Source organism: Cricetulus griseus, assembly GCF_003668045.3.
Source record: "Cricetulus griseus strain 17A/GY chromosome 1 unlocalized genomic scaffold, alternate assembly CriGri-PICRH-1.0 chr1_1, whole genome shotgun sequence".
NCBI classification, from domain to species: domain Eukaryota; kingdom Metazoa; phylum Chordata; class Mammalia; order Rodentia; family Cricetidae; genus Cricetulus; species Cricetulus griseus.
The window spans coordinates 200,774,509-200,783,201 of record NW_023276807.1 but is presented as its reverse complement, the minus strand read 5'-3'; the positions used below and the strand labels follow the sequence as shown (position 1 = coordinate 200,783,201).

Below are 8,693 nucleotides of genomic sequence, written 5' to 3'. Positions count from 1 at the left end.
AGTCTTTCCACACAGTTCCAGACAGAGGGTACCTTCCCTTCCCTTATCTCCATTCACCTTTCCCCACACTTCTAACCACTGCTTTTCATTCCCTAAGTATCCCTAACCCCAACACTGGGAAGATAGAATCAAGTCTATGGTCCTCTTATGAATAGTGATAGTGTGTGAGCTCTCTTTCCCCACATTGCTGCTGGCTTCAGGTGTTGGGTGGAGATGAACAGGAGTCTTGTTCAGTAAGAAGATCCTCACCAGAACTGTATACACTGAAGCATTATCCTCACTAGAACGATATACAAATATACACTGAAGCATTATCGTCTACCTAAAGGTCCCTTTCCCCTCGAAGATAATACATCACTTTCACAGACACCTTTCAAAGGTCAGCTCTGCCCCCCAAGTTCAATTTCTGTCTCCACAATGTCTCTCCAGTTCCCCTTATCTTGATAAATCATACATGCCCAGGAAGAAGTCTTTCCCAGACTCCCCCTAAGTCCTGTAGCCCTGTATGAACTTCTACAGCTGACTCTTCCTCTCTCTTCACCATCAGACTGTGCTCTTTGTCTGCCTGTCTGTTTGAGACAGGTTCTCACTGTAGCTCTGCCTGTCTTAGAACTCACTCTGTAGACAGGCTGGCCTCAAGCTCACAGAACTCCTCCTGTCTCTGCCTCTCAAGTGCTGGGATTAAGGTGCACACCACCACACCTGGTTTATGACTGTGCTCCTGGCTCTTTGTATCCTTCTAATCATTTGTATCATTTGTATCCTTCAAATCTAGCCCAGTGCTTGGCATATGGTGGTGCTTAGCAATTTATCATGTCGGAGCTACAGATGTAGTTCAGTGGTAGAGCTCTTGCTTTGCATGGACCAGCCCCTGGATTTAATCTATAGCACCCCAAATAAGCAAACCAAATCTATGTATCTATCTTCTATTTATCATCTACCTATCATCCATCTGTGATAACTATAATTAACAACAATATGTTATGCCCTTGAAGATTTCTAAAAGAACCCAGGATGGTGATGCATACTATAATCCTAGCACTTGAGAGACAGAGGCAGGAAGATCAAAAGTTCAAGAGCTCCAAAGGGCTGGAGAGATTGCTCTGTGGATAAAAATACATAATGCTTTTACAAACTCTAAGTTTGGTTCCCAACACTCACATCAGGCAGCTTACAACTGACTGTTGGTCTAGCTTCAGGGGATCCAATGCCTTCTTCTGGCCTCTTCAAGTACCTGCACACATGTGGACACACAATGCACTCATGCACACATGTACATGTTCATATACATGTACACATTATTAAAAATAAAAATAAATCTTTAAAAAGGCTCAAGATTAGCCTCAGCAATACAGGCACTCTGGGCTCCACAAAACTCTGACATACACACACACACACACACACACACACACACACACACACACACACACACACACACGAACACACGAACACGCACATGCACAAAGCCCTGCTCAGATTAGGTATGGTGGTGCATACCCATAATCCCAGCATTTGGGAGGTGGAGGATTAGGGATTTAAGGTTATCCTCCCTTACTCTGGAACAAGTCTGGGTTCAGAAGGCCCTAATGGGAAAAGAGAATCAAAGGACAAAAACAGGGTTGAAGATTTGGCTCAGAAGAGTGCTTGCTTACATGTGCAAAGCCCCTAGTTCTGTTCTCAGAACGCCCAAGGAAGAAAATGGGGCTGGAAAGATGGCTCAGCAGTTAGGGGACTCCAGTTTGGTTCCCAGCACCCACAAGGCATCTTACAGCTTTATCTCCCAGGGGCTCTGACATCTTTACTCTCCCTGGGCACTGGCATTCACTTGCGTATAAACATGTAACTAAAAGTAAAATAAATCACAGAGCTGGGGTGATGGCTCAGTGGGTAAAAGCACTGGCTGCTCTTCCAAAGGACCAGGGTTCAGTTCTCAGTAAATACACGATGTCTCACAAACAAGTACAACTCCAGATCCAGGGAATCTGATGTTCACTTCTAGCCTCGTGGGCACCAGACATACATGTGGTACACTGACATATAAGCAGGCCAAACACTCATACACATAAAAGAATACAAATAAGCCGGGCGTGGTGGCACACGCCTTTAATCCCAGCCCTTGGGAGGCAGAGGCAGGTGGATCTCTGTGAGTTCAAGGCCAGCCTGGTCTACAGAGCGAGTGCCAGGACAGGCTCCAAAGCTACACAGAGAAACTCTGTCTAAGAAAAAAAAAAAAAAGAAAGAAAGAAAAAAGAAAAAAGAAAAAAATTAGAATAAGAACAAGAAATTTGAAAATAATAAAAATAAAGTATTTTTAGAAAGATTTCAAAAATTGAGAAGACGACTTAGCCAAGGAGCACTCTGTTAGACAGATGTTGAAGGGAAGACTCTACTCACAGGGAGCTCTTAGAGGTGTTCAATAAATATTCATTGCTTGGTGACTGGTGAGCCCAGGGCTTGGGATGGAGATGGGGACTGTAGGGAGTAGACATTTATGTACACACAGATAAATTAATATAGCAGTATCTTTGTATTTTTTGAGACAGAGTTTCTCTGTGCAAATAGTCCTGCTGTCCTGGAACTTGTTCTATAGACGAGGCTGGCCTCGAACTCACAGAGATTAGTCAGCCTCCACCTTCCAAATGCTGGGATTAAAGGCATGCACTATTACCACCCACAGGAATAATTTTTCAAAGTTTTTTTTTTTTTTTTTTTTTTTTTTTTTTGAGACAGGACTTCTCTAATTTTGTCCTGTCTGTAGATCAAGCTGGCCTCGAACTCACAGAGATCCACCTGCCTCTGCCTCCCGAGTGCTGGGATCAAAGGCGTGGGCCACCACCACCCGGCAATTTTTCAAAGTATTTAAAGCAGGGCTGATGTAGACTATAGATGTAACTCAGTTAGTAGAGAGCTTGCCTAAGGTACATAGGTGCATAAAACCCTCGACTTGATCCCTAACACCCTATAAAGTGCATGTGGTGGTGTATACCCTGTAGCCAGAGTGCTTAGTGTGTAAGAAAGCATGCTGGATGGGCAATGATAAGGAAGTCACCTGGGATATTTATGTGTGCTGGGAGGGAAGTGATGGCAAGCACTCTACCTCTGAGCTACATCTCTAGCCTTTGTTTTTTGCAGACAAATCCAGACTGGCCTCAACCTCTTACTCCTCCTGACTTAGCCTCCTGAGTGCTAGGATGACAGGCCTGGGCCCCTGAGGCCTGGGTCACTTTTGATCCTCCTTTGTTTCCCTAGAAAGACAGGGTCTCATGCAGACCAGGCTGACCTCAAACTTGCTATGTAACTGAGGGTGGTCTTGAACTCCTAGTTCTCCTGCCTCACCTCCCAAGTCCTGGAACCATCAGTGTGTATCATACCTCGATTTAATTTCTGGACACTGTTTGTGAGAGTATTATGGAACATGTTTGGTGAAGTGTGGGACTCAGCATAGTGGAAGCCCTCAGGTGTGCAAGGGGCGCTGCATGGGGCTGTATTTGAGTCTTCAGCCATCAAGGATGAGCCACTTCTCAACTACCATCTCTTCAGATTCATCTGCATTAAATTTGACGGGCCTCCACTTCTTTGAGATACAGACCTTCCAGCGGCCAGGGAACTTGAATATGGTTCTTTTCAAGGCAGGGCCTCAATCACATCTTCCTTTTCCTGCAATTTGGGACAAATGGACATAACGACCTTGCCATTGTGAACCCTGGCCACTGTACCCTGGAGTTCCTCAAAGGTGTCTACCTGTCTGGGGGCAGCATTGGGATCAAAAACTTGAAAATTCACCAGAAAACTGTATCTAAGATTTCTTAGGGAAACCCATGTAGGCAATGAGCTACCTTCACTACCACTGAAGCCACTGTTCATAGCCATTGCATACCAGGACCCGTGAGGAAAGAGATCTGGCAGATTTAGTTGGCTGCAGACCATTGAGGGCTTAGATTTTTGTTTGTTCATTTTGCTTATTTTATGGACATGAGTGTTTTGCCTGCATGTGTGTGCACCATGTGTGTGCAATGCCCACAGAGGTCAGAAGATGGGGAACCGGAGCTAAAGAGAATTGTGTGCCACCACTACCGTGTGAGTGCTGGGAACAGAGCTCAGGTCCTGGGCAAAAGCAGTAAGAATTCTTAACTGCTAAGCCATCTCCCTAGTTCAAGGTTTGTTTGTTTGTTTTAAGTATGACCAGCTCTTAGCTCACCTGGGAGGAACAAGCATAGAAAGCAGAAATTCAAGAATCTAAAAAGGCAGGTTCTGGGGCGGGGTGGAGGATCAGGCACTGGTGGGAGTTGTCTTCTCCCAAGAGAATCACCTTGCCCTTGCTCCTGACAGTCTAGAAACAAAATCAAGATGTTGGGGGCTTTTTCTTCAAAGCTCCTGGAGAGGATGAAGCCGTTTCCCCCAGAAAGGATGCAAACAGATCCAGGGGTGAGACAGGAACTGGGGAGGGCAGGACTGAGCTCTCTGGATGGTGGACTGGCAACAGCCATCAATTACACACAGTGAGTCACAGCCCACGCTGAAGCTTAAGAAAACAAACAGGAACACATAGAGAAGCTGAACAGCCTGCAATAGGACATTTTGGTGAGGCAAGAGCCACTGGATTGAACTAATTGAGTTGTCTTTCAACTCAGGCGGAGGTTAGACCCACTTCTCATTCTGGGCATGTCCTTGCTCCGTAGTGAGCATGTGAGTTACTGGAAAAGGGGATTTGATTTACAGGGACTGGGTTGGACTGCAGCTGGGACCAAAAAAAGCAGGGTGTGCCTGAAGACAAGCCTTACAAGTGGAGCTGCTGGGGTTCACCCCTGCTGCAGGTCACTGCACCCCACATCTTGATATTCAGGGATATGCCGCTGGGTGAACACATAGCCATGTCTAAGAGTCCTGTTTCAAAATGCCCCTTCCATTGTAGGCTGCCCACTGGCTATGAGCTTGCTGATAGCTTTTCTGTCCCGTTTCATCTTGGGGGCTAGGTAGAAACTCCTGAGACAAAGGGGCTCCATTGGGCTCAAATTACACTGGGCTGTAATTTGAGACCTGATGGGAGAGGGGTTGTGCCAATTCTTTCAATTCTTTTTTCCCCTCCCCTCCCTTCTTTCCTTTTCCTCCCTCCCCTTCTCTCTCTCTTTCCCTCCCTCCCCCCTCTCTCTCCTCCCTCCCTTCCTTCCCTCCCCATCCCTCCCTCCCTTCCTACAGGGCTTTTCATATAGTCCAGGCTGCCCTCAAACTCACAGTGTAGCTGAGGATAATCTTGAGCTTTCTGATCCTCCTGTCTCCCTTTCCAAATGCTAGAATTACAATGTCTGTCACTTTGCCTGGTTTATGTGATTCTGGGGATCAAACCCTGGGCCTTGTGCTTGCTATCAAAGCATTCCACCAACTTTGCTACATTTGAAGCCCTCCCCCCCCCCGCCCCCAACATTCTTCATTAACATACAAAAACTTGGAGAGATGGCTTAAGGGTACTGTGATCTTTCCAAGGAGCCAGGTCCTATTCCCAGCACCCACACAGTCCCTCACAACCATCTGTAACTCCAGTTCCAGAGGATCGGATGCCTTCTTCTGACCTCCACAGGCACTGCAAGCACATTGGTACACAGACACATAGAGGCAAAACGCCCATACAGATAACAGTTCTTTTAAATTAGCATACAAAATAATGGGTTTCGTTATGATGCTTTTCATACATGTATGTCATTATATTTTGTTATAAGTTGTACTCCTCCATTGCTCCTATTTAGGGCTTATCTTGAAAGCCTTGGACATGGAGCAGGGACAGGATACAGCATACAGAGGGGAGCTGTCCTAATAAAAATGGGTGCAGAGTTTCAGAGAAAGGACCCTGCTAATCAGATTCTTCTAGAAGCCCACATCCTCCTTCATCCTGAGTGCTTCTAGAACCGTTTCCAGGGTAACCCCAGTATGCTCAGTAATTCCCCCCGAACCCCTACCCCCGCCTCCCCACCCTGTCTTTTCTTAGCCACAGCCTTTCTTTTTACTTCTATGTCTTCTGAAGATCTTTTGGTACAACTCAGACATATACGTTACTGAGATAATTCACACCCAATGTCAGCTCAGGGAGAAAGATCCCCACAAAGCGCAGTTGTTTGTAAACAGTTGTGCATAGCTCACTCTTTTGGAGGCTCAAAGAAAGTCCAAGACCACATAGCATTGGTACTGGGTCCCCAACATGGCAGAGCTTGTGTGTGTGTGTGTGTGTGTGTCTGTGTTGGGTGGAGATAGCATGTGTTGAGGCAGGAAGCTAGAGAGTGGGGGTTGGGGTGGGCTAGTTTTTCTGTAGAAACCCTTCCTCATGAGCACTAACTCCTGTGTAAGACAGTATTAAACACTTGAAAACTGTGGCAGTTTTAACCATCAACTTGACATAATCAATCACCTGAGAAGATGGTCTTTCTGAGAAATTATGTAGATCAGAATGGCTTGTGGGTGTGTCTGAGGGAAGATTGCCTTGACATGAGAGGACCCAGCCCATGGTGGGTAGCACCATTCCCTAGGCAGGGGCTCCTGAACATTATAAGAGGAAAGAAATCCAGCTAAGAGAAAGGAAGGGATGACACAATCAAGAATCCACAGGTATATTCTCTTTCTGCTCTTGATGTAATCTTATGTATTATTTTAAGTTCCTGCCATGACATTCCCACAGTAATGGCTTGTCACCTGGAACTGTAAACTAAACAATTTCTTCCCTAATCTGATTTATGTCAGGGCATTTTATCACAGCAACAGAAATGAAGCTATAGCCCAAGGACAGCCCTAAAATGACCTACCTACCTCCCACTAGGCCCTACCTCTCAAAGGTCCCATCACCTGTCTTATCACCATGCTGACAACTGAGCTTCTAATACATGAAATTTTGGGAAACAAACCACATTGGAACCCAGTGCCCATCATGTAACAGGCACAGCAACCAATTTCAACAGCTTCTACAAGCAAAAATAGCATCCGCAAACCTCAAAGAGCTCTGCAGACAGCTGTGGTCTTTGCAAGTACCTACAGGCTCTGCAAACGGCTGCATATTTTAAACAATCCTCATTTTAAAATGTAAGCTCAAAATTTTGACGAAATTATAAATGTGAAGCTCTGCAAACAGGGATAGCTTCTGCAAATGACAGTGGAGTTTGAAAGGCCGTAGACTTTGCCAAAAAAAAAAAAACAAAAAAAAAAAAACAGTGACAGGCTTCAAAATACCTCCAGTCTGCCAGCAACTGTGGGTGCTGTAATAGCTGAACCATAGAAATATAATGCTGTAGGGGGCTGGGGAAAAGGCTCAGTTGGTAAGATGCTCGTTGCACATGAGGACCTGAATTCAGATTCCCCAGCACTGACCTAAAAGTTGGATGTAGCCGCAAGGGCAGCAGGCACTCAGACATACTGGTCTCTCAAGCTTGTTGGCCAGGCATCCTAGACAATTGATGAGCTCTGGGCCTAATGAACTCCAGGTTTGAGACCCTGTCTCAAAACATAAGGTGGGGAGTGATTGAAGAGGACACCTGGTGTTGACCACATGTTCAGATAAACCTGTGTGTACACACCAGCATGCACATGTGCATACAACACACACACACACACACACACACACACACACACACACACACACACACACACACGAATAATCAGAACAGGTTTACAATCGAATGTTCCAATCCCCAAAGACTGCTAGGGTTTTTGAAACTGTTCATCATTTACTCTTTCCACAAGAAAAATCTTAGGGTAAAGATAGGAAGGAGTGGAAAACAGACAAGCACATTTGGACACACTTTAACCAGGGATATAGCTCAGAGGCAGCGCATGGGCCTAGCATGACAAGGCTTTGGGTCTGCACACTGGAAAAACAAGTTAAGAGCTCTGCTTATGTTGGAAAGAGGTCGTCTACATGAGCAAACACAGAGGGAGCTGTTTTATGTTAGCATGGTGCCAGAACCAGTGGGAAAGGTGAAGAGCCATGTCCCCTTGTTGTTTGTGGAAATTCAAACAGCCCTGAGCCTTTTCTGCCAACTGTTCTGAATACCTGCACGAATCTCAGATTGATTCCTCTGAGTCATGGTTACTGTGTACCTGACTAATGCCCCTGGTTAGCTGTGGCAATAAAATCCATTATAAACTACCTGAGTACCTCATCTAAAGGAGACTGACACTTCTGTTGAAGGTTGCTGGCATTAGGCCTGGGAGCACCTCTGTATAAACAGAGCAATTTAAGTGTGGATCCAGACTCAGGGTGGGACTGCATGCATCGCACTGTCTGGAACCATGATCCCCATGGGCTCCTGAATATCTTTGTGTGTCTGTGAGAATAAGAGTAAGGCTGAGATCACTGCTCCATCACAAAAGAAAATCAAGAACAACAAAAATTTGATGATAGATAGATTGATATAGATGATAGGTAGATCAATCAAAGATAGATAGATAGATAGATAGATAGATAGATAGATAGATAGACGATAACAGCAACAGTGCCAAGGAAAATAATGATGGTGAAGAAAATGGTGGTAATGAAGACTGAATTCCTTTCCCAAAGGTGTCATTACAAACACAGAAAACTGTAGAAAGTCATTTTCTCTCACTGTAGAAGACCTGTTGTGGAATAATCCTTTTATACACTATAAAAACATGTCATTCTGATTAGTTTAATAAAAAGCTGAGTGGCAATGGCTAGGCAGGATTTCCAGGCAGAG

At 45.2% G+C, this 8,693-nt stretch overlaps 1 non-coding gene across 1 annotated transcript; it reads right to left on the bottom strand.

Annotated features, from left to right (window-relative positions):
* Positions 1-3,788: 3,788 nt before the first annotated feature.
* Positions 3,789-3,922, bottom strand: LOC113832341. The gene has a single exon (XR_003479577.1). It is a non-coding gene; the product is annotated as a small nucleolar RNA SNORA70 (small nucleolar RNA).
* Between the last annotated feature and the right edge of the window lie 4,771 nt (positions 3,923-8,693).